General features: G+C 43.1%; 1 long non-coding RNA gene across 2 annotated transcripts; it reads right to left on the reverse strand.

Annotated features, from left to right (window-relative positions):
• Nucleotides 1-24541: 24541 nt before the first annotated feature.
• Nucleotides 24542-27268, reverse strand: LOC123100158 (uncharacterized). Of its 2 annotated transcripts, XR_006448369.1 has the most exons (6): nucleotides 27102-27268; nucleotides 26284-26387; nucleotides 25610-25723; nucleotides 25029-25129; nucleotides 24843-24933; nucleotides 24542-24753 (listed from the first exon to the last, which is right to left on the reverse strand). It is a non-coding gene; the product is annotated as an uncharacterized lncRNA (long non-coding RNA). The 2 variants fall into 2 exon arrangements; XR_006448370.1 differs by lacking the exon at nucleotides 26284-26387.
• Between the last annotated feature and the right edge of the window lie 231 nt (nucleotides 27269-27499).

The following is a 27499-nucleotide window of genomic DNA, read 5'->3' on the forward strand; positions in this document are numbered from 1 at the left end:
CCAGAGATACCTCTCCGACAATCGGAGTGACAAATCCTAATCTCGAAATATGCCAACCCAACAAGTACCTTTGGAGACACCTGTAGAGCACCTTTATAATCACCACGTTGTGACATTTGGTAGCACACAAAGTGTTCCTCCGGTAAACGGGAGTTGCATAATCTCATAGTCATAGGAATATGTATAAGTCATGAAGAAAGCAATAGCAACATACTAAACGATCGAGTGCTAAGCTAACGGAATGGGTCAAGTCAATCACATCATTCTCCTAATGATGTGATCCCGTTAATCAAATGACAACTCATGTCTATGGCTAGGAAACATAACCATCTTTGATGAACGAGCTAGTCAAGTAGAGGCATACTAGTGACACTCTGTTTGTCTATGTATTCACACAAGTATTATGTTTCCGGTTAATACAATTATAGCATGAGTAATAAACATTTATCATGATATAAGGAAATAAATAATAACTTTATTATTGCCTCTAGGGCATATTTCCTTCGGTCTCCCACTTGCACTAGAGTCAATAATCTAGTTCACATCGCCATGTGACTTAACATCAATAGTTCACATCACCATGTGATTAACACCCATAGTTCACATCGTCATGTGACCATCACCCAAAGGGTTTACTAGATTCAGTAATCTAGTTCACATCGCTATGTGATTAACACCCAAAGAGTACTAAGGTGTGATCATGTTTTGCTTGTGAGATAATTTTAGTCAACGGGTCTGTCACATTCAGATCCGTAAGTATTTTGTAAATTTCTATGTCTACAATGCTCTGCACGGAGCTACACTAGCTAATTGCTCCCTCTTTCAATATGTATCTAGACTGAGACTTAGAGTCATCTAGATTAGTGTCAAAACTTGCATCGACGTAACCCTTTACGACGAACCTTTTGTCACTTCCATAATCGAGAAACATATCCTTATTCCAGTAAGGATAATTTTGACCGCTGTCCAGTGATCTACTCCTAGATCACTATTGTACTCCCTTGCCAAAATCAGTGTAGGGTATACAATAGATCTGGTACACAACATGGCATACTTTATAGAACCTATGGCCGAGGCATAGGGAATGACTTTCATTCTTTTTCTATCTTCTGCCGTGGTCGGGCTTTGAGTCTTACTCAATTTCACACCTTGTAACACAGGCAAGAAACTCTTTCTTTGATTGTTCCATTTTGAACTACTTCAAAATCTTGTTAAGGTATGTACTCATTGAAAAAACTTATCAAGCATCTTGATCTATCTCTATAGATCTTGATGCTCAATATGTAAGCAGCTTCACCGAGGTCTTTCTTTGAAAAACTCCTTTCAAACACTCTTTTATGCTTTGCAGAATAATTCTACATTATTTCCGATCAACAATATGTCATTCACATATACTTATCAGAAATGCTGTAGTGCTCCCACTCACTTTCTTGTAAATACAGGCTTCACCGCAAGTCTGTATAAAACTATATCCTTTGATCAACTTATCAAAGCGTATATTCCAACTCCGAGATGCTTGGACCAGTCCATAGATGGATCGCTGGTGCTTGCATATTTTGTTAGCACCTTTAGGATTGACAAAACCTTCTGGTTGCATCATATACAACTCTTCTTTAATAAATCCATTAAGGAATGCAGTTTTGTTTATCCATTTGCCAGATTTCATAAAATGCGGCAATTGCTAACATGATTCGGACAGACTTATGCATAGATACGAGTGAGAAACTCTCATCGTAGTCAACACCTTGAACTTGTCGAAAACCTTTTTTGCGAAAATTCTAGCTTTGTAGATAGTAACACTACTATCATCGTCCGTCTTCCTCTTGAAGATCCATTTATTTTCTATGGCTTGCCAATCATCGGGCAAGTCAACCAAAGTCCATACTTTGTTCTCATACATGGATCTCATCTCAGATTTCATGGCCTCAAGCCATTTTGCGGAATCTGGGCTCACCATCGCTTCTTCATAGTTCGTAGGTTCGTCATGGTCTAGTAACATAACCTCCAGAACAGGACTACCGTACCACTCTGGTGCGGATCTTACTCTGGTTGACCTACGAGGTTCAGTAATAACTTGATCTGAAGTTCCATGATCATCATCATTAACTTCCTCACTAATTGGTATAGGCGTCACAAAAACTGGTTTCTGCGATGAACTACTTTCCAATAAGGGAGTAGGTACAATTACCTCATCAAGTTCTACTTTCCTCCCACTCACTTCTTTCGAGAGAAACTCCTTCTCCAGAAAGGATCCATACTTAGCAACGAATGTCTTGCCTTCAGATCTGTGATAGAAGGTGTACCCAACTGTCTCCTTTGGGTATCCTATGAAGACACATTTCTCCGATTTAGATTTGAGCTTATCAGATTGAAGTTTCTTCACATAAGCATCGCAACCCCAAACTTAAAGAAACGACAACTTTGGTTTCTTGCCAAACCATAGTTCATAAGGCGTCGTCTCAACGGATTTCGATGGTACCCTATTTGACGTGAATGTAGCTGTCTCTAATGCATAACCCCAAAACTATAGTGGTAAATCGGTAAGAAACATCATAGATTGCACTATATCCAATAAAGTACGGTTATGACGTTCGGACACACCATTACACTGTGGTGTTCCAGGTGGCGTGAGTAGTGAAACTATTTCACATTGTTTTTACTGAAGGCCAAACTCGTAACTCAAATACTCTTCTCCACGATCAGATCGTAGAAACTTTATTTTCTTGTTACGATGATTTTCCGCTTCACTCTGAAATTATATGAACTTTTCAAATGTTTCAGACTTCTGTTTCATTAAGTAGATATACCCATATCTTCTCAAATCATCTGTGAAGGTCAGAAAATAATGATACCTGCTACGAGCCTCAATATTCATCGGACCACATACATCTGTATGTATGATTTCCAACAAATCTGTTGCTCTCTCCATAGTTCCGGAGAACGGCGTTTTAGTCATCTTGCCCATGAGGCACGGTTCACAAGCATCAAGTGATTCATAATCAAGTGATTCCAAAATCCCATCAGTATGGAGTTTCTTCATGCGCTTTACACCAATATGACCTAAACGGCAGTGCCACAAATAAATTGCACTATCATTATTAACTTTGCATCTTTTGGCTTCATTATTATGAATATGTGTATCACTACGATCGAGATCCAACAAACCATTTTATTGGGTGTATGACCATAGAAGGTTTTATTCATGTAAACAGAACAACAATTATTCTCTAATTTAAATGAATAACCGTATTGCAACGAACATGATCAAATCATATTCATGCTCAACGCAAACACCAAATAATACTTATTTAGTTTCAACACTAATCCCGAAAGTATAGGGAGTGTGCGATGATGATCATATCAATCTTGGAACTACTTCCAACACACATCGTCACCTCGCCTTTTACTAGTCTCTGTTTATTCTGCAACTCCCGTTTCGAGTTACTACTCTTAGCAACTGAACCAGTATCAAATACCGAGGGGTTGCTATAAACACTAGTAAAGTACACATCAATAACATGTATATCCAATATACCTTTGTTCACTTTGCCATCCTTCTTATCCACCAAATAGTTGGGGTAGTTCCGCTTCCAGTGACCAGTCCCTTTGCAGTAGAAGCACTTAGTCTCAGGCTTAGGACCAGACTTAGGCTTCTTCACTTGAGCAGCAACTTGCTTGACGTTCTTCTTGAAGTTCCCCTTCTTCCCTTTGCCCTTTTCTTGAAACTAGTGGTCTCGTCAACCATCAACACTTGATGTTTTTCTTGATTTCTACCTTCGTCGATTTCAGCATCATGAAGAGCTCGGGAATTACTTTCGTCATCCCTTGCATACTATAGTTCATCACGAAGTTCTACTAACTTGGTGATGGTGACTAGAGAATTCTGTCAATCACTATTTTATCTGGAAGATTAACTCCCACTTGATTCAAGCGATTGTAGTACCCAGACAATCTGAGCACATGCTCACTGCTTGAGCTATTCTCCTCCATCTTTTAGCTATAGAACTTGTTGGAGACTTCATATCTCTCAACTCGGGTATTTGCTTGAAATATTAACTTCAACTCCTGGAACATCTCATATGGTCCATGACGTTCAAAACGTCGTTGAAGACCCGGTTCTAAGCCGTTAAGCATGGTGCACTAAACTATCAAGTAGTCATCATATTGAGCTAGCCAAACGTTCATAACGTCTGCATCTGCTCCTGCAATAGGTCTGTCACCTAGCGGTGCATCAAGGACATAATTCTTCTGTGCTGCAATGAGGATAATCCTCAGATCACGGATCCAATCCACATCTTTGCTACTAACATCTTTCAACATAATTTTCTCTAGGAACATATCAAAAATAAACACATGGAAGCAACAACGCGAGCCATTGATCTACAACATAATTTGCAAAAATACTATCAGGACTAAGTTCATGATAAATTTAAGTTCAATTAATCATATTACTTAAGAACTCCCACTTAGATAGACATCCCTCTAATCCTCTAAGTGATCACGTGATCCAAATCAACTAAACCATAACCGATCATCACGTGAAATGGAGTAGTTTTCAATGGTGAACATCACTATGTTGATCATATCTACTATATGATTCACGCTCGACCTTTCGGTCTCAGTGTTCCAAGGCCATATCTGCATATGCTAGGCTCGTCAAGTTTAACCTGAGTATTCTGCGTGTGCAAAATTGGCTTGCACCCGTTGTAGATGGACGTAGAGCTTATCACACCCGATCATCACGTGGTGTCTGGGCACGACGAACTTTGGCAACGGTGCATACTCAGGGAGAACACTTTTATCTTGAAATTTAGTGAGAGATCATCTTATAATGCTACCGTCAATCAAAGCAAGATAAGATGCATAAAAGATAAACATCACATGCAATCAATATAAGTGATATGATATGGCCATCATCATCTTGTGCTTGTGATCTCCATCTCCGAAGCACCGTCATGATCACCATCGTCACCGGCGCGACACCTTGATCTCCATCGTAGCATCGTTGTCGTCTCGCCAACTATTGCTTCTACGACTATCGCTACTGCTTAGTGATAAAGTAAAACAATTACATGGCGATTGCATTGCATACAATAAAGCGACAACCGTATGGCTCCTGCCAGTTGCCGATAACTCGGTTACAAAACATGATCATCTCATACAATAAAATTCAGCATCATGTCTTGACCATATCACATCACAACATGCCCTGCAAAAACAAGTTAGGCGTCCTCTACTTTGTTCTTGCAAGTTTTACGTGGCTGCTACGGGCTTAGCAAGAACCGTTCTTACCTACGCATCAAAACCACAACGATAGTTTGTCAAGTTGGTGCTGTTTTAACCTTCGCAAGGACCGGGCGTAGCCACACTCGGTTCAACTAAAGTGAGAGAGACAGACACCCGCCAGTCACCTTTAAGCAACGAGTGCTCGCAATGGTGAAACCAGTCTCGCGTAAGCGTACGCGTAATGTCGGTCCGGGCCGCTTCATCTCACAATATCGCTGAACCAAAATATGACATGCTGGTAAGCAGTATGACTTATATCGCCCACAACTCACTTGTGTTCTACTCATGCATATAACATCAACGCATAAAACCTGGCTCGGATGCCACTGTTGGGGAACGTAGTAATTTCAAAAAAATTCCTATGCACACGCAAGATCATGGTGATGCATAGCAACGAGAGGGGAGAGTGTTGTCCACGTACGCTGGTAGACGGAAAGCGGAAGCGTTAACACAACGTGGTTGATGTAGTCGTACGTCTTCACGATCCGACCGATCAAGTACCGAACGTACGGCACCTTCGAGTTCAGCACACGTTCAGCTCGATGACGTCCCTCGAACTCCGATCCAGCCGAGTGTTGTGGGAGAGTTTCGTCAGCACGACGGCGTGGTGACAATGATGATGTTCTACCGACGCAGGGCTTCGCCTAAGCACCGCTACGATATTATCGAGGTGTAATATGGTGGAGGGGGGCACCGCACACGGCTAAGAGATCGTTGACCAATTGTGTGTCTAGAGGTGCCCCCCTGCCCCCGTATATAAAGGAGCAAGGGGGGTTCGGCCGGCCAAGGGGAGAGGCGCGCCAGGAGGAGTCCTACTCCTACCGGGAGTAGGACTCCCCCCTTTTTCCATGTTGGACTAGGAGAGAGAGGGGGAAGAGGTGGAGGGGAGGAAGGAAAGGGGGGGCGCCGCCCCCCTTCTCCTTGTCCTATTTGGACTGGGGGGGGAGGGGCGTGCGGCCCTGCCCTGGCCTCCTCTCCTCTCTTCCACCTAGGCCCACTAAGGCCCATTAAGTTACCGGGGGGTTCCGGTAACCTCCCGGTACTCCGGAAAAATCCCGATTTCACCCGGAACACTTCCGATGTCCAAACATAGGCTTCCAATATATCAATCTTTATGTCTCGACCATTTCGAGACTCCTCGTCATGTCCGTGATCACATCCGGGACTCCGAACAACCTTCGGTACATCAAAGCATATAAACTCATAATATAACTGTCATCGTAACGTTAAGCATGCGGACCCTACGGGTTCGAGAACTATGTAGACATGACCGAGACACCTCTCCGGTTAATAACCAATAGCGGAACCTGGATGCTCATATTGGTTCCCACATATTCTACGAAGATCTTTATCGGTCAGACCGCATAACAACATACGTTGTTCCCTTTGTCATCGGTATGTTACTTGCCCGAGATTCGATCGTCGGTATCTCGATACCTAGTTCAATCTCGTTACTGGCAAGTCTCTTTACTCGTTCCGTAATACATCATCCCGCAACTAACTCATTAGTTACAATGCTTGCAAGGCTTATAGTGATGTGTATTACTGAGTGGGCCCAGAGATACCTCTCCGACAATCGGAGTGACAAATCCTAATCTCGAAATACGCCAACCCAACAAGTACCTTTGGAGACACCTGTAGAGCACCTTTATAATCACCCAGTTACGTTGTGACGTTTGGTAGCACACAAAGTGTTCCTCCGGTAAACGGGAGTTGCATAATCTCATAGTCATAGGAACATGTATAAGTCATGAAGAAAGCAATAGCAACATACTAAACGATCGAGTGCTAAGCTAACGGAATGGGTCAAGTCAATCACATCATTCTCCTAATGATGTGATCCCGTTAATCAAATGACAACTCATGTCTATGGCTAGGAAACATAACCATCTTTGATCAACGAGGTAGTCAAGTAGAGGCATACTAGTGACACTCTGTTTGTCTATGTATTCACACAAGTATTATGTTTCCGGTTAATACAATTCTAGCATGAATAATAAACATTTATCATGATATAAGGAAATAAATAATAACTTTATTATTGACTCTAGGGCATATTTCCTTCAGAACCACCATCAGTCATTAAATATCTAGGGACTCCAAACCTTGGAAAAATGTAGCGACCCGACCTCAGACGGTCAAGTCTCTGTGCTTAAGTGTCATCGTTGGATCGGTATGCTGACACACACAGTACTCGAGGATTTATAACAGAGGTAAATCACATGTATAAAATAACGTAAAATACCATTACCTCAATCCAAATAGCGGAAGTAACACCAACGGCAACTTTGGTTTCTTGCCAAACCACAGTTCATAAGGCGTTGTCCACGTACCCTCGTAGACCGACAGGGGAAGCGTTATCACAACACGGTTGATGTAGTCGTACGTCTTCACGATCCGACCGATCAAGTACCGAACGTACGGCACCTCCGAGTTCTACACACGTTCAGCTCGATGACGTCCCTCGAACTCCGATCCAGCCGAGTGTTGAGGGAGAGTTTTGTCAGCACGACGGCGTGGTGACGATGATGATGTTCCACCGATGCAGGGCTTCGCCTAAGCTCCGCAATGGTATTATCGAGGTGTAATATGGTGGAGGGGGGCACCGCACACGGCTAAGAGATCTCAAGGATCAATTGTTGTCTCTCTGGGGTGCCCCCCTGCCCCCGTATATAAAGGAGCATGGGAGGAGGAGGCCGGCCCTAGGAGGGGGCGCACCAAGTGTGGAGTCCTACTAGGACTCCCTAGTCCTAGTAGGATTCCACCTCCCATATGGAATAGTAAAAGAGGAAGGGAAAAAGAGAAGGAAGGAAGGGGGCGCCCCCCTTCCCTAGTCCAATTCGGACCAGACCAAGGGGAGGGGTGCGGCCACCCTTGAGGCCCTTTTCCTTCTTTCCCGTATGGCCCAATAAGGCCCAATACGTATTCCCGTAACTCTCCGGTACTCCGAAAAATACCCGAATCACTCGGAACCTTTCCGAAGTCCGAATATAGTCGTCCAATATATCGATCTTTACGTCTCGGCCATTTCGAGACTCCTTGTCATATCCCCGATCTCATCCGGGACTCCGAACTTCTTCGGTACATCAAAACACAATAAAAATGTCATCGTAACGTTAAGCGTGCGGACCCTACGGGTTCGAGAACTATGTAGACATGACCGAGACACGTCTCCGGTCAATAACCAATAGCGGGACCAGGATGCCCATATTGGCTCCCACATATTCTACGAAGATCTTTATCGGTCAGACCGCATAACAACATACGTTGTTCCCTTTGCCACCGGTATGTTACTTGCCCGAGATTTGATCGTCGGTATCTCGATATCTAGTTCAATCTCGTTACCGGCAAGTCTCTTTACTCGTTCCGTAACACATCATCCCGCAACTAACTCATTAGTCACAATGCTTGCAAGGCTTATAGTGATGTGCATTACCGAGTGGGCCCAGAGATACCTCTCCGACAATCGGAGTGACAAATCCTAATCTCGAAATACGTCAACCCAACAAGTACCTTTGGAGACACCTGTAGAGCACCTTTATAATCACCCATTTACGTTGTGACATTTGGTAGCACACAAAGTGTTCCTCCGGTAAACGGGAGTTGCATAATCTCATAGTCAGAGGAACATGTATAAGTCATGAAGAAAGCAATAGCAACATACTAAACGATCGGGTGCTAAGCTAACGGAATGGGTCAAGTCAATCACGTCATTCTCCTAATGAGGTGATCTCGTTAATCAAATGACAACTCATGTCTATGGCTAGGAAACATAACCATCTTTGATTAACGAGCTAGTGAAGTAGAGGCATACTAGTGACACTCTGTTTGTCTATGTATTCACACATGTATTATGTTTCGGGTTAATACAATTCTACCATGAATAATAAACATTTATCATGATATAAGGAAATATATAATACTTTATTATTGCCTCTAGGGCATATTTCCTTCACCTACCTCATCATCTACTTCCCAATACCCACATGTTATCAAGTCCTAACCATGCAGTGTTCGAGGGTGAAACTAATGCATAAAAACTGGGTATGAAAGGGATATGATCAAAGTGTGAACTTGCATGTACTGTTGATGAAGATGATTCACTAGGGTGGGCATATAACCCGAAAACTGATTTCCCGAACCGAAATAACCGACACCGAAGCCGAACCCACCGAAACCAAAAACTTCGGTCGCAAGATCGGTCTGCATGTTTGGAAACCCGAAATTGGTTCGGTGGATTCGGCTTTAACCCTCGGGCAACCGAACACCGAGAAAAAAGAGTCCCGGCCCATATGCCTGACCGAACTACTGTTTCTCGATTTCCTCTCTGTCCCAAGCTCCCAACCACTAATTGCGCTAGTACTAATCCCGCGACCGCATCGTGAACCTGACCCACGCATGGATGCACACCTAGCGAGGCAGTCTCGCTGACGGGGGTTGGTCGTCGCGCCACCATCCTGTTGAATAGCACGCCCGCATGACGCTGCTGCAAGTGCAAGTCCCCTGTCTCGATCCTTGTATTCCTGATTTATTTCTCTATCTCAAATTCTGAGATGGGATCCTACAGTACTATATGAGTTGGCCGAGGAGACTAGACTAGCACGCAGTGCTATAACCTACAGTGCTTGATCCCTACAGCCTACAGTACAGTGCTTGATCCCTACAGACTACACTAGGTACTGAGTACTGACATTAGTCAGTATACTGAACGCACAGTAGAGATTCCTACTAGTACTGTTGTAAATTTTTGGTAGTGTTCGGTCAGAACCGATGACCGAACCGATTACTCGGTGCACCGGAACCTCGGTTCGATGATTTCTTGTTGAGCGATCGGTCACTGATTTGTCAGAACCAAAATTTTACAAAGACCGAGGAACCGCACCGGATGGTTTGGGGGAACCAAACGCCCAGCCCTATGATTCACACTCAAAACTCTTGATAGTTCTACTCGTCACACTCCGGTCAATCTATCGTGAGCAAGCAATAGTAACCACACATAAGCAATCACTCAAAGGATCGGAAAGAACGAAAAATACGATTCGGAAAACATCAAAACCAAGCAAATAACTCTTGCAACATAAAAAATATCTAATAGTACCAAAATTATACGAATTTGGCCTTATCAGAAAGTTTAGGTCAAGAGCTTTGATAAGAAAAAAGAATCAACTAAATCAGAGTTATAAAACTCAAGTTATGATCAAAAGAAGTTTAAATACAATCTGTTTGAATTCAAAATTTAAAACTTCCAAAAATATGTTTAAGTTGTTTATCTGGATAGAGGGGATCATAACGAAGATGTGGGCGTTGGTTTCGTTGAATTTGGATAAACGGGCAAAAAGTTGTGATCACTTGAAAATCAGGGACTAATCTGTAAAAAAATCATCACAGATAGGTCCCTGGCCGAAGTTAAAAAGAAAAAGAAAAATCTATCGAGCGAACGCTCGCTAACAGAACCTAACGAACGGAAATAGTTTGCTACCGATCTAAACGAACAAACGTTCGTTAAATAACTAAACCTAATAAATAAACCGATCTAAAAAAATAAAACCGAACTAATTAAAGAAAACCGAAGCGGGTTTTAGCGGGTTTTTTTTCCCGTTCGGGCGGTTTTCGATGAAAAACCGGCGGCGACGGTTTCCGGCGGCAGGGGCGGATCGGCGGGCTCCGGCGAGGCGGCGCGGGGCGGCGCCTTCGGCGCGAGGCGACGGCGGCGGCGCACGGCGGCGATGGCAGCAGCAGCTAGTGGCGGGGCGGAGCGGACAGCGGCCGCGAGCGCGGCTACGCGAACGGCAGAGCCGGCGGCGGTGAGATGCGTGGAGGCGAGGCGGCGTGAGCAGAGAGGAAGGGCCCGGGGCCGCGCTATTTAAAGGAGGGGAGGGGCAGCTGCTGGCGTGGAGGAGGGGCAAGGACGAGGCAGCGGTGGGAGTCCGGGCGGCGTACGGCGGAGATGCCATGCGGGCGTGGGAGTTCGACGGGAGGTCGGGGACGAGCGCGATTTGGGAGGCCTGGCGCTGGGTTGGGCCGGTTGGCTCTTCCTGGCGCGGGGAAAGCTTTTTTAAAAAAACAGCGCAAAGAAAATAAATAAAACCTTAAATAAATAAAAATACTATAGGCATATAATATATCAAAATTTTCAAAAAAAGATTTCCTTAAAGCTGAACATTTTTCTAGAGTCAAATAAAATCGGCACAAACTCAAATAAAGCAAAGAGTGCTACTGCTCTAATAAAATCAAATAAAAGTCATTTTAAAAATACCAAAATAATTTAAAATTTATTTTTCTCCAATTTTCTATTGTAGGGAATCATGTTACCCTATTTTCCGTATATTTTATTTTTGGCTAAAAATAATTTGAATAAAACCCAATTAACTCCAAATTGAAAATAATTTCCAAAAGGACTTCAAATTTGATCCTTTTTAAACTCCCAACCCATATTTCATAAAATTTGAAGAAGTCATTTTATCTTCTCTCGTGAAAATCACTGAGTTGCATAAAGTTTCAGAATTGGAAATATTTTCCCAAATGAAATTCAAATATTTTCAAACACCCCGTTTCATTTAAATAAATGGAAGAAGTCATGTCATCTTCTCTCCAGGGTTTTGTGGTGAAAAGAATTTTAATCACGGAGAGCATAAAAGCAAAAATGAAAGTTTGGGAAAGTCCTTTTATTCCCTCTCATTTAACTTTCAAACAGTTTCAATTTCACTCAATTTCAGTTAATCAATCACACAACAATCAAACAATCAATCAAATCTATCTATTTATTATAACATTCCAAAATTTAGAATTTTGGGGATGTTACAAACCTACCACCCTTAAAATGAATCTCGTCCTCGAGATTCGGAGAGGCTAGAAAGAAATAGGTTAGGGTCGGGGTCTTCTCAAATTCTCTGGGCTCTTCCGGTAGTGGCATAACCTTTACCGCAATTGTTCTGTCCTTTCATCTTGGTAAGGTTATTCCGAGATTGGGTCTTCTTAGCTGACGGGTCTGGCGCCAATACTAATAAACTATCGATATCTCATGGTGGTCATCCAATTATGGTTTTTCCTGCAGAAAATGGGTCTGGGTTGATCCTCACCGTATAACCTACGGTTGGCAACAGCTGCCTTGTACAAGGGAAAAATACTTATACCATTCTAAGGTTTAAACAAGGTTTAATATCGTCGTATGTCTACTATAGGCAAGTCACTCAGATTTACCATCCCATATAGCAAAGGGAACAATAAGAGTAAGTCGGTATGGTGATCAATCCATCCCGCACCCAAATCATTACCTTGTATACGGTTTAGTGAATCTCGCATTCTAACACTCGGTCATCCTCACAAGCATTGCAGAATTTCTCTTGTCGACGAACTAGGTTCGGATAAACCCATAGATTCTGCAAGCCAAAAAAACATCTATCGTTCCTTCACAACTCTCAGGTTTTGCGTTACTCCTATAAGATCGTCTATCGATAAAATCGTAACTTCCTCCAGGGTTTTTCCTTCAGCAAGAGTGTGCTTGCTTCTTGGAAGGTCCTAGGGCCTGTGGGTTATGGCCCATCTGATCACTTGTAAACCTTGAACTCATCCTCGGGGCAACTGATCTTTAATCCAACATCCAACTTCCAGCTTCCTAGCATACTTAAAATCCATCCAATTGTATTGTCTCTCTTCGTTCTGTTGGTTCCAAACTAAGACGTGATTACTCAAACTCATCATGGAGTTGTCATTGCTCCATATTTCCAACATCATACCTCCTTTATCCAATAGTACTTCATCTCTTCATACTCTTGGGGATACCCCACATATCGAGACAAGTCTCCTTATTTTGTCCAAAATCCACTTCGTGGTATATCATTCTCCTTTCCATGGGTCAAGGGTCCTCACAGTTACTACCACCCTTAAAATGCACAAATCTTCCATAGACCATATTTCTCATATCCTCGAAAATGGTCAAAATCTTCTTCATAGAGTAACAACTCATAAAAATTTAGCGTATGAACTCATGACATAAGAACTTTATTGCTTTCATGAATTCATTACAATATCTCAAACTTCCATTCAATAAATCACTCCATATCCTCAAAAAATTGCTTCCTACTACGCTTATTACCAATATTAAATTCTCAACTACTTAGCTCCAGCTTTCATCTTGTCGGGACATTTATTTGCATAGTGTCCTGTTTCCTGGCAGCGTAAACACATAACTTCCGATAAGTCTTTAGGATTCTTGGGGATGGTGTCCGCCCTTTGGGCTCTTGGCTTCTTCTGTCGACATTTATAGGCGTAATGACCTAAACCCTGGCACCTGTAACAGGTGATATGACTCAGATCCTTCCTGAAATCCAATCTACTTCTCTTTCTGGATTTTTCCGTTCCAATCAGGGCTTCTATTTCCTATGGGTCATACTCTACTTCCTCTGTCGGGAATTCTACTAGATCCCCATTCAAACAATTCTGGGAGATGTGTCCTTCTTCTCCACATGAATAGCATGACTTGGTGCAGGGTTTAATTGGGTCTTCTTCGGGTGTGTCCTCCAACTCTTTCTTCAACACTGCTTCGTCTAGAACTTCCGTGAGGGCTCCTTTCATTGCTTCTTTCTTCTGCTGGATGGTTCTTTGTACCATGGGGTAAATGTGACACTGAGCAGGGTAGTGGGTAGTCCCTTCACACAAGAAACAAGTGATCTGCCTAGTTGGGCATTCTTCAGTTGGGTGACTTCCTTCACAATTAGGGCATTCATCCTTGTGTTCTTTATGGGTGTGTCCCTCTCCACAAATCTTACATGCACAAGGCTTCTTCTCTTTAGGTTCATATGGCTCTCGGTAAGACGGGACCTTAGTAGAATCGTCTTGAATTCATCCCAAGCATTGGTTCCATTCCATCCTTGTATGGCTTGATGCATCTCTCGCCATTTTGCAGCACCTTGAGTGATCTTTCGTAGGGTGTATGGAACCATATACTCTCCTTCAATACCGTGCTCCTTCATGCGATCTTCCATGTTCCGTATCCAGTGTGCTACCTCCGGTTGTGTCATGAATCTCGGAAATACTCGTCCATCTCCATTCGTCATCTTTTGGGATCCAAGGGTTTTGGGGTGAGATAAGAGAGATCGAGAGGGATGCACACAATACAAAGAAAAGTTTTGAAAAGACAGATTTTATTGTGGCTGTTGAAAAAAAACAAGTGACAGCTCACAATCATCGCATCTAACGTAGGTATATAACAGGGGTTTGGTCTTCTAAAGGTCAATGTCGCCAAACTCTTCAAGTCTTGTTCATGTCTCCGATGGCTTCTTCCGATCATGCTTGTCATTCTCAAGTTCTTTTGCCAGATCATCTCTGTGACGCCCCGAGACCGACGCTTCAAACGCCTTCCATGTTTTTCGTTGTTGTCATGTGTTTTATTGTTGTTGTTGTTGTTGCATTCATCGTCGCATCATTCGCATTGCATCGGCACTCTGTTGTCGTCATTGTCTTCAAACTTGCATCCCCTAGTAATTGCCGCGCCCCCCTTGCTTTCGTTGACCGTTTCAGACCTATCGAATTTTCGCTTCCCTCTTGACCGTGATCGCCTAACCCCTCCTTGTGCAGTGCATAGACCCCTCTCGCGCGTCCGAAACTTCCTCGAACCCGAACCGGACTATCGTTACCGTTGGGTCCGGATCATCCCCTAACATCTACAAAACATCTCTGTTTTCTCAATTGGACGCTCTAGCCTACTTATTCTCGACCGCCCAATTACGATCGGACGGACCAAATATTCCCTAACCTAACCCACTCGCTATATATAGTCTAAACCGAGACCAAATCCCTAATTTCTAGGGATCCTCATAGCCGCCGCCGCCACTCTCTCCCGCATCTTCCTCGGGATCCCTCCCGATCCACCTCCACCCAACCAGATCGCTGCAGCCACCCTCCTGCCCAAATCCCCTCGCAGCCAGCCTCCTCCCCTCGATCCACCCATCCGGCCCCGTCTCCGTCCTCACGCTCCTGGCCGTGGCTACCACCACTCAGGCGCCCGGAGCAGCCCCGTTGTCCTTCGACAGCACCGCACCAACCGCCTTGCCTCGTCGCCTGCCGGCATGCTCGAGGACGCCCGAGGCCGTGCCTCCTCTTCCCACCTCTGCTCGATCCCGAGTGAATCGTGAGCACCAGTGCCTCCCCGCCGCCTTGCGCGTCCATGCCGCCGGCGATAACAGCAACAGCAGGTCATGCCGCAGACCTCGTCCCACTCCTTTTTCTTCCCTGCCTTCTCTTCTTTTGCTCCCCGTGCTCCTCTCTCTCTCAATCTCTCTAATCTCTCTCGCCTCTCCCTTCTCTAGCAGGGACCCGACGCCATGGACGCTCGTGTCCCCGATCTTGCTGCGCCGCCGCCTGGAGCTTCTTCGCCGGAGGCCTTCGCCTCGTCCGCGTCGCCCGTGTCCATCCCCGCCTGAACCTCGTGCCCGAGGAGCCCCAGGCCGAGCTCCTCCTCCCTGCCTTCGCCTCGACCTCGTCCAGGAGATAAGAGAATTTTTCGGTCCCGCGTTGACCCCCCTCTGCTTCCCGCTCGCCACCATCTCGCCGGAGAACGTCGTCCGCGTCGCCGTCCAGGACCCTGCTGGCCTCCCCTTCTTCTACTGCGCGAGGAGGACGACACATCCAGCGAGCGCCCGCTCATCCCAGCCGCGCCCCTCGGAAGCTCACCGCCGTCGCCACGGAGCTTCCCCGGCCTCTCCTCCGCTCCGACCCAGGCCTCCGGCGGCCTTGCCGTCGTCGTCGCCTAGGAGCTCGTCCATTTCCCAAGGGCTCCACCGATCGCGCCCTTCGACGGAGTCCACGTCGTCCGGCTCGTCCCACCTCCCGCAGGCCTCCCCGTCGCTTGCCGGAGCCCCAGCGTCGCCGTGTCGACCTCGCCCCTGCCTTTTGCCTCGCCTCTGCTTCGGGCGACAGGGACATGCGCCTCCTCTGCCTCGCGCGTTGACCGCGTCGCCAGCGACGTCCCCGCGCGGCCCAGTCCGCCCCTCTCCTGTGCACCATTGGGCCAGTCAGTTTCAGCCCAGTGTTGTTTTTTCTCTGTCTGCGATTTTTCCTATTAATGCTGAGAAAACAGATTTGCAGAAAAACCCTTGAACTTCATGCATATAATAACTTCACAACCGTGCATCGGATTAAAATGATCTATACATGTAAAATGCTCTGAATTTGTTCTAGTTTCATAATATGCTGCTTGCATCCATGTTTGAAATGTTTAAAATGCTGTTTTATTAAATTTGCTCAAATAACATGCTAAAATGCTTTAATTCATAACTAAATAACCGTAGCTTGGATTTTGATAAACTTTATATGTAAATGGGGTAGAAAAATGCCTAGTTTAACTTGGTGCACTTTATTTTTCTGTTTAACAACATTAAAATTGTGTTTAGGGCAGAACAGTACCAAATCTAAAATATGGACATGAGGATTTTCCAGAATTGTTATTTGTTGTTCCGGCCTCATTTAAACTTGCCTAAATAGTTAGTTTACTTATGCTTCACCTCTTGCCATGTTAATCAACATTTAATATTCTTGGGTACATAACCGAGAGAGAACTAAATAATTGATGTGGTGTTTCTTCAATATGCAACTCGTTGCATATTGAGCTCCACTTAATTTGTAGTATTGTTTGTTGCACTTTGCCATGCCATGCATATTTAAACCGGACATGCATCATAATTGTTGGTGCATCATGCCATGTGTATGTGTTGGTTGTTTACTATGTTTTCTTTCCGGGTTGCTTCTCTCGTTAGCTTCGGTTTCGTTCTGGAGTTGTGAGGATTCGTTCGACTACGTCCGTTTGTCCTCTTCATGGACTCGTTCTTCTTCCTTGCGGGATCTCAGGCAAGATGACCATACCCTCGAAATCACTTCTATCTTTGCTTGCTAGGTGTTCGCTCTATTGCTATGCCGCGCTACCTACCACTTTCTTATCAAGCCTCCCAAATTGCCATGAACCTCTAACCTTTGTCACCCTTCCTAGCAAACCGTTGTTTGGCTATGTTACCGCTTTTGCTCAGCCCCTCTTATAGCATTGTTAGTTGCAGGTGAAGTTGAAGATTGCTCCATGTTGGAACATGTTTATGTTGGGATATCACAATATATCTTATTTTAATTAATGCATCTATATACTTGGTAAAGGGTGGAAGGCTCGGCCTTATGCCTGGTGATTTGTCCCACTCTTGCCGCCCTAGTTTCCATCATACCGGTGTTATGTTCCTTGACTTTGCGTTCCTTACGCGGTTGGGTGATTTATGGGACCCCCTTGACAGTTCGCTTTGAATAAAACTCCTCCAGCAAGGCCCAACCTTGGTTTTACCATTTGCTACCACCTATCCCCTTTTCCCTTGGGTTCTGCAGACTCAAGGGTCATCTTTATTTTAGACCCCCCCCCTGGGCCAGTGCTCCTTCAAGAGTTGGTCCGAACTGAGCTGCCTGCGGGGCCACCTAGGGGAAACTTGAGGGCTGGTTTTACTCGTAGCTAGTCTCATCTGGTGTTGCCCTGAGAACGAGATATGTGCAGCTCCTATCGGGATTTGTCGGCACATCGGGCGGCTTTGCTGGTCTTGTTTTACCATTGTCGAAATGTCTTGTAAACCGGGATTCCGAGACTGATCGGGTCTTCCCGGGAGAAGGAATATCCTTCGTTGACCGTGAGAGCTTATAATGGGCTAAGTTGGGACACCCCTGCAGGGTATAAACTTTCGAGAGCCGTGCCCGCGGTTATGTGGCAGATGGGAATTTGTTAATATCCGGTTGTAGAGAACTTGACACTTGACCGAAATTAAAACGCATCAACCGCGTGTGTAGCCGTGATGGTCTCTTTTCGGCGGAGTCCGGGAAGTGAACACAGTTTTTGGGTTATGTTTGCCGTAAGTAGGAGTTCAGGATCACTTCTTGATCATTACTAGTTGACGACCGTTCCGTTGCTTCTCTTCTCGCTCTCATTTGCGTATGTTAGCCACCATTTTTAATATGCTTAGTGCTTGCTGCAGCTCCACCTCATTGCCCCATCCTCCCTTTTAGCTTAAATAGTCTTGATCTCGCGGGTGTGAGATTGTTGAGTCCTCGTGGCTCACAGATACTTCCAAACAGTTGCAGGTGCCGACGATACCAGTGCAGGTGATGCAACCGAGCTCAAGTGGGAGTTCGACAAGGACCTTGGTCGTTACTATGTTTCTTTTCATGTTGTTCAGTAGTGGTGCCCAGTTGGGACGATCAGGGATCTAGCAGTTGGGTTATCTTCTTTTCTTTTGGCTTTGACCGTAGTCGGTCTATGTGTGTACTCTGATTGGTGTATGATTTATTTATGTATTGTGTGAAGTGGCGATTGTAAGCCAACTCTTTATCCCATTCTTGTTCATTACATGGGATTGTGTGAAGATGGCCCTTCTTGCGACTAAACCACAATGCGGTTATGCCTCTAAGTCGTGCCTCGACACGTGGGAGATATAGCCGCATCGTGGGCGTTACAATCTCTGTTGACGCGAAGTCATTCGTGACATCCTTTAATATTTTGGAGCTGCGTTCCAAACTTCTGGGTTTCAACCTCCTTGGCATGAACCATGATCCTACTGTCCTTCAGTTCCTGACGAATCTCCGGTATCTCGAGGTTTTGCTCCTCCAGCTTGGCTACTTTCAGCTTCTGGGTCCCGTGTTCTTCATGAACTGCTTCCTCGTCAAATACGGCTTCCTGCAGATCCACCCTAAACTTCTTGATGTATTACTCCAAATCCTGGTGATACACCAGCTAAGTTTAAAACTTCATCTCTTACTGATAGTTGCTCCATTAGCCCCCTTTTGTCATCCAATCCTTCCGAAGAAATGCATGCTTAACTCAGCATGGTGACAATAGCATAAGCGGGCGATAACATCATGGATAGCCGTGTTTATGCCCATGTCTTTGCCATGAGCTATCATTCCATAGTTGATATCTCCTGCCTTGGGGTTTCCTTGACAGAACTTTGAGTTCTAATGCTCCATGTTCAGGTCTTTCTCCAACACACCTTGATCTCGGGTATTGACAGCTTCCTTAGTCTGCCAAGTTCCATAAGGGTAGCCTTCCTAGGTCATACAAATCTGGGGATTCTTCAGAGCCTTCAAATTCTCCTAGTCTTCGGAGTCTTCAACCGTTGCAGTTTACATTGTTATAATGTATGGTAAAATCCTCTTCATTCCGAATGGTCTTAGTTGTCCGATAACTTGTACTTCTTGAAGTGGTCTCATCCGTCGAATCTTCGAGTGGTCCAAAGGGAAAAGGGGTATGGTCTCACTTAAAGGGAATATTTGAATAAGCTCAGAAGAGAGGAGAGGTAAAAGATCTTTTTTGAAAAGAACGTTATAGAGGAAAATCTTTCCTATGGGCTTGCCAGTTTCTAGGGGTCACGTCCTACAATCAACATGTGCTCTGATACCATCTTGGAGCGACCCGACCTCAGACGGTCAAGTCTCTGTGCTTAAGTGTCATCCCTGGATTGGTATGCTGACACACACAGTACTCGAGGATTTATAACAGAGGTAAATCACATGTATAAAATAACGTAAAATACTATTACCTCAATCCAAATAGCGGAAGTAACAACAAGGTTATGGATTCCCATCAACACGAACGGCAAAGTTGAGTGTAGAAATCGTAACCCTAACATACCACTTGTCGTAAGATTCCTGCAACATGAGACGTTGCAGCCACAAAGGGTCAGTACATTGAATGTACTGGCAAATTCACACCATAGGATTATGATGAATAAAGACTATCACTACATGCATATATGGCTGGTGGAAAAGCTCTATGGTTATAATGTTTTTGCGAAAAGCCAATTTTTCCCTACTGAAAAGGAATATAATTTATTTAACTACAAAGTTGGTTGAAAATATTGAGAAGGTAAACCCCCTCTCAATCCCAATTAAAAGTAATCATTAACAACCCAACAAATTAATTATGAAGTGATGAGATCAACATGATAATCCAAGAACCAGATACTCAAGATATTCATAACCGGGGACACGGCTAATCATGATTAGTTTGTACACTCTGCAGAGGTTTGTGCACTTTTCCCCACAAGACTCTATCTCCTCCGTTGGTTTTCTCGCACTACATGATGTTTGAGAAACGGATGACTGAGACAAAGTCTTTCCGAAGTGGTCCCCTTAACCGATAGATAGGCCTGTACACCTGCAATCCCCTACATCCGCTAGCCCATCATGCAAAGATTTCCCACAGCTTACTCAACTATGCCAGAGCCCATAATGGCATGTGGCTGCACATGGAAGTTTCTAGCATGAATAATCTTATGATCCCTTTGAGCCTGGGTGGCAGTCCATAGGAGAATCACACGGTACCCCGGGATTTCCAAAAATACAGGCAACACTGGATTCCCCAGGTGCCTCAATCCACCCAGATGTGTATTAAAGTTGCCACCTTAAGTTAACCATTAATTAAACAACCTCACATCTGTCATGGAATACTCTCAAAACCCAATCCATGTCTACGAGCATAGCATGGCAATATAAGCATAACATAGAAGTAACTCCCAAGGTTTGAATGCAGGGCAATAGGTTCCTACCTCATCATCTACTTCCCAATACCCACATGTTATCAAGTCCTAACCATGCAGTGTTCGAGGGTGAAACTAATGAACAAAAACTGGGTATGAAAGGGATATGATCAAAGTGTGAACTTGCATGTACTGTTGATGAAGATGATTCGCACTCAAAACTCTTGATAGTTCTACTCGTCACACTCCGGTCAATCTATCGTGAGCAAGCAATAGTAACCACACATCAGCAATCACTCAAAGGATCGGAAAGAACGAAAAATACGATTCGGAAAACATCAAAACCAAGCAAATAACTCTTGCAACATAAAACAATTTCTAACAGTACCAAAATTATATGAATTTTGCGTTATCAGAAAGTTTATGTCAAGAGCTTTGATAAGCAAAAAGAATCAACTAAATCGGAGTTATAAAACTCAAGTTATGATCAAAAGAAGTTTAAATACAATCTGTTTGAATTCAAATTTTAAAACTTTCAAAAATATGTTTAAGTTGTTTATCTGGATAGAGGGGATCATAACGAAGATGTGGGCGTTGGTTTCGTTGAATTTGGATAAACGGGCAAAAAGTTGTGATCGCTTGAAAATCAGGGACTAATCTGTAAATAAAATCATCACAGATAGGTCCCTGGCCGAAATTAAAAAGAAAAAGAAAAATCTATCGAGCGAACGCTCACTAACAGAACCTAACGAACGGAAATCGTTCGCTACCGATCTAAACGAACGAACGTTCGTTAAATAACTAAACCTAATAAATAAACCGATCTAAAAAAATAAAACCAAACTAATTAAAGAAAACCGAAGCAGGTTTTAGCGGGTTTTTTTTACCGTTCGGGTGGTTTTCGACGAAAAACCGGCGGCAGCGGGGGATCGGCGGGCTCCGGCGAGGCGGCGCGGGGCGGCGGCTACGGCGCGAGGCGACGGCGGCGGCGCACGGCGGCGACGGCAGCAGCAGCTAGCGGCAGGGCGGAGCGGACAGCGGCAGCGAGCGCGGTTACGCGAGCGGTAGAGCCGGCGGCGGTGAGATGCGCGGAGGCGCGAGCAGAGAGGAAGGGCCCGGGGCCGCGCTATTTAAAGGAGGGGAGGGCGGCTGCTGGCGTGGAGGAGGGGCAAGGACGAGGCGGCGGTGGGAGTCCGGGCGGCGTACGGCGGCGGAGATGCCGTGCGGGCGTGGGAGTTCGACGGGAGGTCGGGGATCAGCGCGATTGGGCCGGCCTGGCGCTGGGTTGGGCCGGTTGGCTCGGCCTGACGTGGGGAAAGCTTCTTTAAAAAAATAGCGCAAAGAAAATAAAGAAAACCTTAAATAAATAAAAATACTATAGGCATATAATATATCAAAATTTTCAGAAAAAGATTTCCTACAAGCTGAACATTTTTCAAGAGTCAAATATAATCGGCACAAATTCAAATAAAGCAAAGAGTGCTACTGCTCTAATAAAATCAAATAAAAGTCATTTTAAAAATACCAAAATAATTTCAACTTTATTTTTCTCCAATTTTCTATTGTAGGGAATCATGTTACACTATTTTCCGTATATTTTCTTTTGGAGAAAAATAATTTGAATAAAACCCAATTAACTCCAAATTGAAATCCAAAAGGACTTTAAATTTGATCCTTTTTAAACTCCCAACTCATATTTCATAAAATTTGAAGAAGTCATTTTATCTTCTCTTGTGAAAATCATTGAGTTGCATAAAGTTTCATAATTGGAAATATTTTCCCAAATGAAATTCAAATATTTTCAAACACCCCGTTTCATTTAAATAAATGGAAGAAGTCATGTCATCTTCTCTCCAGGGTTTTGTGGTGAAAAGAATTTGAATTCACGGAGAGCATAAAAGCAAAAATGAAAGTTTGGGAAAGTCCTTTTATTCCATCTCATTTAACTTTCAAACAGTTTCGAATTTCACTCAATTTCAGTCAATCAATCACACAACAATCAAACAATCAATCAAATCTATAAATTTATTATAACATTCCAAAATTTAGAATTTTGGGGATGTTACAAAAAATAACTTTTTTAAGCATCTTAATAGAGGTGTTATGATCAGCACTACTAGTTGGAATAGCTTCTACCTACTTAGTAACGTAATCAACAACAACTAAGATATGTGTATACCCATTAGAGGAAGGAAACGGTCCCATGTAATCAAAGCCCCAAACATCAAATGGTTCAATAACAAGTGAATAATTCATGGGCATTTCTTGACGTCTACTAATATTACCAATTCTTTGACATTCATCACAAGACAAGACAAACTTACGGGCATCTTTGAAGAGAGTAGGCCAATAAAAACCGGATTGTAATACCTTATGTCCAGTTCTATCTCCAGCGTGGTTCCCTCCATAAGCTTCGGAGTGACACTTGCGTAGGATCTGTTCCTGTTCATGCTCAGGTATACAACGTCTAATGACACCATCTACTCATTCTTTATAAAGATGTGGGTCATCCCAGAAGTAATGTCTTAAATCATAGATTTTTTTTCTTTTGCTAGTATGTGAAACTAGGTGGTATAAATTTAGCAACAATGTAATTAGCATAATCAGCATACCATGGAGTAGTACGAGAAGCATTTATGACAGCTAATTGTTCATCAGGAAAGCTATCATCAATAGGTAGTGGATCATCAAGAACATTCTCTAACCTAGACAAGTTGTCTGCAACGGGGTTCTCAGCTCCTTTTCTATCAATAATATGCAAATCAAATTCTTGTAGCAAGAGAACCCATCTAATAAGCCTAGGTTTAGCATCTTTCTTTTCCATAAGATATTTAATAGCAGCGTAATCAGTGTGGATAGTTACTTTAGAATCAACAATATAAGGTCTGAACTTATCACAAGCAAATACAACTGCTAAGAATTCTTTTTCAGTACTAGCATAATTTCTCTGGGCACTGTCTAGAGTTTTACTAGCATATTGAATAACATTTAATTTCTTATCAACTCTTTATCCTAGAATAGCACCTACAGCATAATCAGGTGGCTGAACAATAGGTGCAGAAATCACACTACAACAGGACAGAGCTTTTGTAACACGGTGTTATGTTACTACAGGCCCAAAACAGTGTTACTAGCCCAAGTAGTAACACATTTTGAATGTGTTCCATTAGACCGTGTTACTAAGAGGTGTCCGTTGTCACATATAGTAGGTGTTACAATAGATTAAAAATTGTGTTACATTTATGTTATAGTAACATGCATATTATGTGTTACCAAACGTGCTGGTAACACATTTTTGCAACTATAGTAACACCCTAGTAACATATTTTTGTAGATATAGAACATTGTGGTAACATGTTTTTCTACCTGTAGTAACACAACTTGTAAAACAATATCAAAATATCATAACACTATAATCTATAGTTGTCAATCACCTAGTAACATATCTATAGCTATAGTAACACCATCAGTAACACTACTATATTAGTATGGCGACATAATTAATATATTTTTAATTATTAACCACAAAATTAGGTACCCATTTATGTAATATACATTTATTTAATATAAAATCAATGCAATTGCTCAAATAGGTAGTTATTATTATTTATTATGTTGCTTGGCACCATAAAAAAAGATAGAGAAATTGAAGGACAACACATACACAAATTAAAAATATCAATATATTTATTATATAGAAGAGTGTAGGATACATATGCATTACAATAAACAAATACCAATATTATTGGTGCAACAAAATATCATTCATATCAATTTGACTATAGAGAACACAACTATGTAGAATATTACACCATAGCAGATGCATCAATTCGACCAAAGAAAAAGATCTTGGGAATGATATTACATTTTTCAATCTATCAATGTAAACTACAGGTATTGCTAAGTAAAATCTTCTTTGCTGCTTGATCCAGCCAAAGAATTCAGCTGCAACTCAATTATCCTTCTTTTGAATCTGTAGAAGAAAATTAAACCTTACAGTTATGTGATTAAATGTATACAAATATAAATTCGAAATATGAAAGAAAAAATACTTTAACTTACAAAAGCTCAAGGCCATGCAATTAAGTATCCTGAAGCAAAAGCATCACCAATTCTCTGCAATCAGAAACTCCCCTTGCTAACTCCTCATTATCTAGAATAGGTTCATCCATGGCAAAGTTATAAAGAATATAAAAATTCTATATGAATTATCAATGAGCGCGTCCATATGACTACATAAACATATACCTGGAAACCAGTAGCCAGCATTACAATGCCTTTAAGCAACATTGAACTGTTATTCATAAACCCTTGAGGCATCGACACTAACCGAGCTCCCCGCAAACATTCTGTAAGAGTAGAATGATAAATAACTCGACATAGAAATAGATGTACAGCCACAAGCTACAAACTATAAGCATGCAGTATAAACAAATATTCAACAGATTTGGAATTTAATGTATAATCTATTTTGCACATAATGTAAGGACAGGTACTTGGTAAAAGGTCATGGTATCTTACATTTACCTAAATAACAAAGTAACCAGGATGGGTACTTGGTAAACAGTGATGCTATCACCCATTGGATTATATCAAACTAGCAGATGAGATTGAGATACGAGAAATACAAGAATTAAAGTGGAAATGGACAGACAAGCATCTGCTGTATTTTCATAGTGATAATTGGGATATACTACACCAAAATGATCTTACATCTACTGTTGTACGGCCTGCAGAACCCTTACCAGGAAAAGCACTATGTATTACACCTAATTTCCCTGTCAGTAAAGTAGATATGCATATTGTTGTACGGCCTGCAGAACCCTTACCAGAAAAAGCACTATGTATTACGCCTAAATTCTCTGTCAGTAAAGTAGATATCCATAGTGCTCTGCACAATCTCTGTTATGTGATCTGGGACACCATCTTCTCCAACATTGCCTCTGCATTAATTCATGGAATGACATGAGCACATAAGTATATTGAGTAGAAGAGTAAACTCATCAAAGGAACTCAAAGTAATGATACAAACTTTCTACAAGATACTTATGTTCCTGAAAGGTATGCACCGGGCTAGCCTGAATCTGTGATACTTGCCTACTTGAAAGATATGTGCTGGCTACGCTGAATCTGTGATACTTACTTTCCTAAAATATATGTGCTAGGCTAGACCGAATCTGTACCAGATTATTATCACTAGACGATCTAGAAATACACATATATACAACATTGATTGCGCTAAATCAATTGCATGCCCAATTAATTTAATTCTGAAATTGCTAATTGACTGGGAAGTGGGAACAACAAGCAGCCAAGCAGCAATTATTCATGGGTATTGGGTAGAAAGCAGCAACAGCGCAAGTATTCAGTCAAGTGAGCAGCCGGACACAAGATCTGTGAGCCACCCACAACAGACTCATTGTAAATCTGGGGAGAGCTTGCAAAAACTGAGTACAGTACACCTAGTAAATTTCCACGAGATTCCACAAAAGCATGCACCCACTGTTTGATGTTCCAGGAGATGTCACAGTATTCAGTCAGCTATCTTCAGGTAATGACAATGTCCACCGCAGGCCTTTCGGGCTTTTGACATTATTCAATCGGGTCCTGCTTAACAGGGATAAGTACTAGTGTTACTAACAGAACAATAAGTTGAGAAATGCATAGCTAGCTCATGTGTGTGAATCCTAATTCTAAGTTGTGTCACTGGACAGTCTGGCCAGGTGAGGTGCATGCCTGTCTGTACATACACTGATCATGAATGGCATGCAGAACCTAGAAACAGATTTCTACTAGGCGTCGAGATAGCAACGACAGTGTATTTTACGCCTTACGCCCTAAATTAGCTGCCATCGTAGTTAGCTGCCAATATTCAAATCATGTGTTCCTGGTTAGATAATCAGGCGCCTGTTTACAGAACAGGGCGTCTTATAAGTACAGGGCACCTAAAACCAGATGAACACAATCTAATTCATCAGTATAAGCACTTGTTTACGAAACATGGCATCTTTAAAATTTATAGAATAATTCCACTTGATCCAGTGCATGCAATATTATTGTGATGCGGTCCACTAAGTTCACACCTGACGCACAAGAAACTAGTACTGTACATAGTAGTAGAACACAGACACCCCAGAGTACCACTTAATCTCCAAATCACAAAGCGATAACATACAGCTCTTGACCAATTCTACTGCACAAGCCGATGGCTCCCTCACAAGCATTCAATCAAACGAGTAGCCGAGCGCAGCAGCCGGCAACTCGATGGATGAACTCCAAATCAGAGATGAAGACATGAGAGGATGATGGGTTTGAGGTTACCTGCCGTCTGGAGGAGAGGATGCTGGAGACAGAGGTCGCCAGTCCAGTCCAGGAGGCGGAGGTGGTGTCGAGTCCAGCGGCAGTGACGGCATTGAGCCCAGGCGGCGGCGGCGGCGGCGGAGATCTAGGAAGAGGCAGCGCGTTCGCTGCTGCTGGAAGCACCTCCGTTTGTGGAGAGCGTACGTGCGACCCCCTCGGATAGGTTTTCTATATGGGCCGAGCCGTATCCCTAGCCTATCACGCACGTATGCCAGCCGTGTCCTCGTTTCACCTGAAAAAACATGCATTTCTCCAAAAAAAAATCCTAAAAAAACATGCATTTCTCCAAAAAAAACTAAACAAACATGCCGTGTCCTTGTGTTTTTTTTTAATTCAAAAAACATGGGATACTATAGGAC

Source organism: Triticum aestivum, chromosome 4D (genome assembly GCF_018294505.1).
Source record: "Triticum aestivum cultivar Chinese Spring chromosome 4D, IWGSC CS RefSeq v2.1, whole genome shotgun sequence".
Classification (NCBI taxonomy): Eukaryota; Viridiplantae; Streptophyta; class Magnoliopsida; order Poales; family Poaceae; genus Triticum; species Triticum aestivum.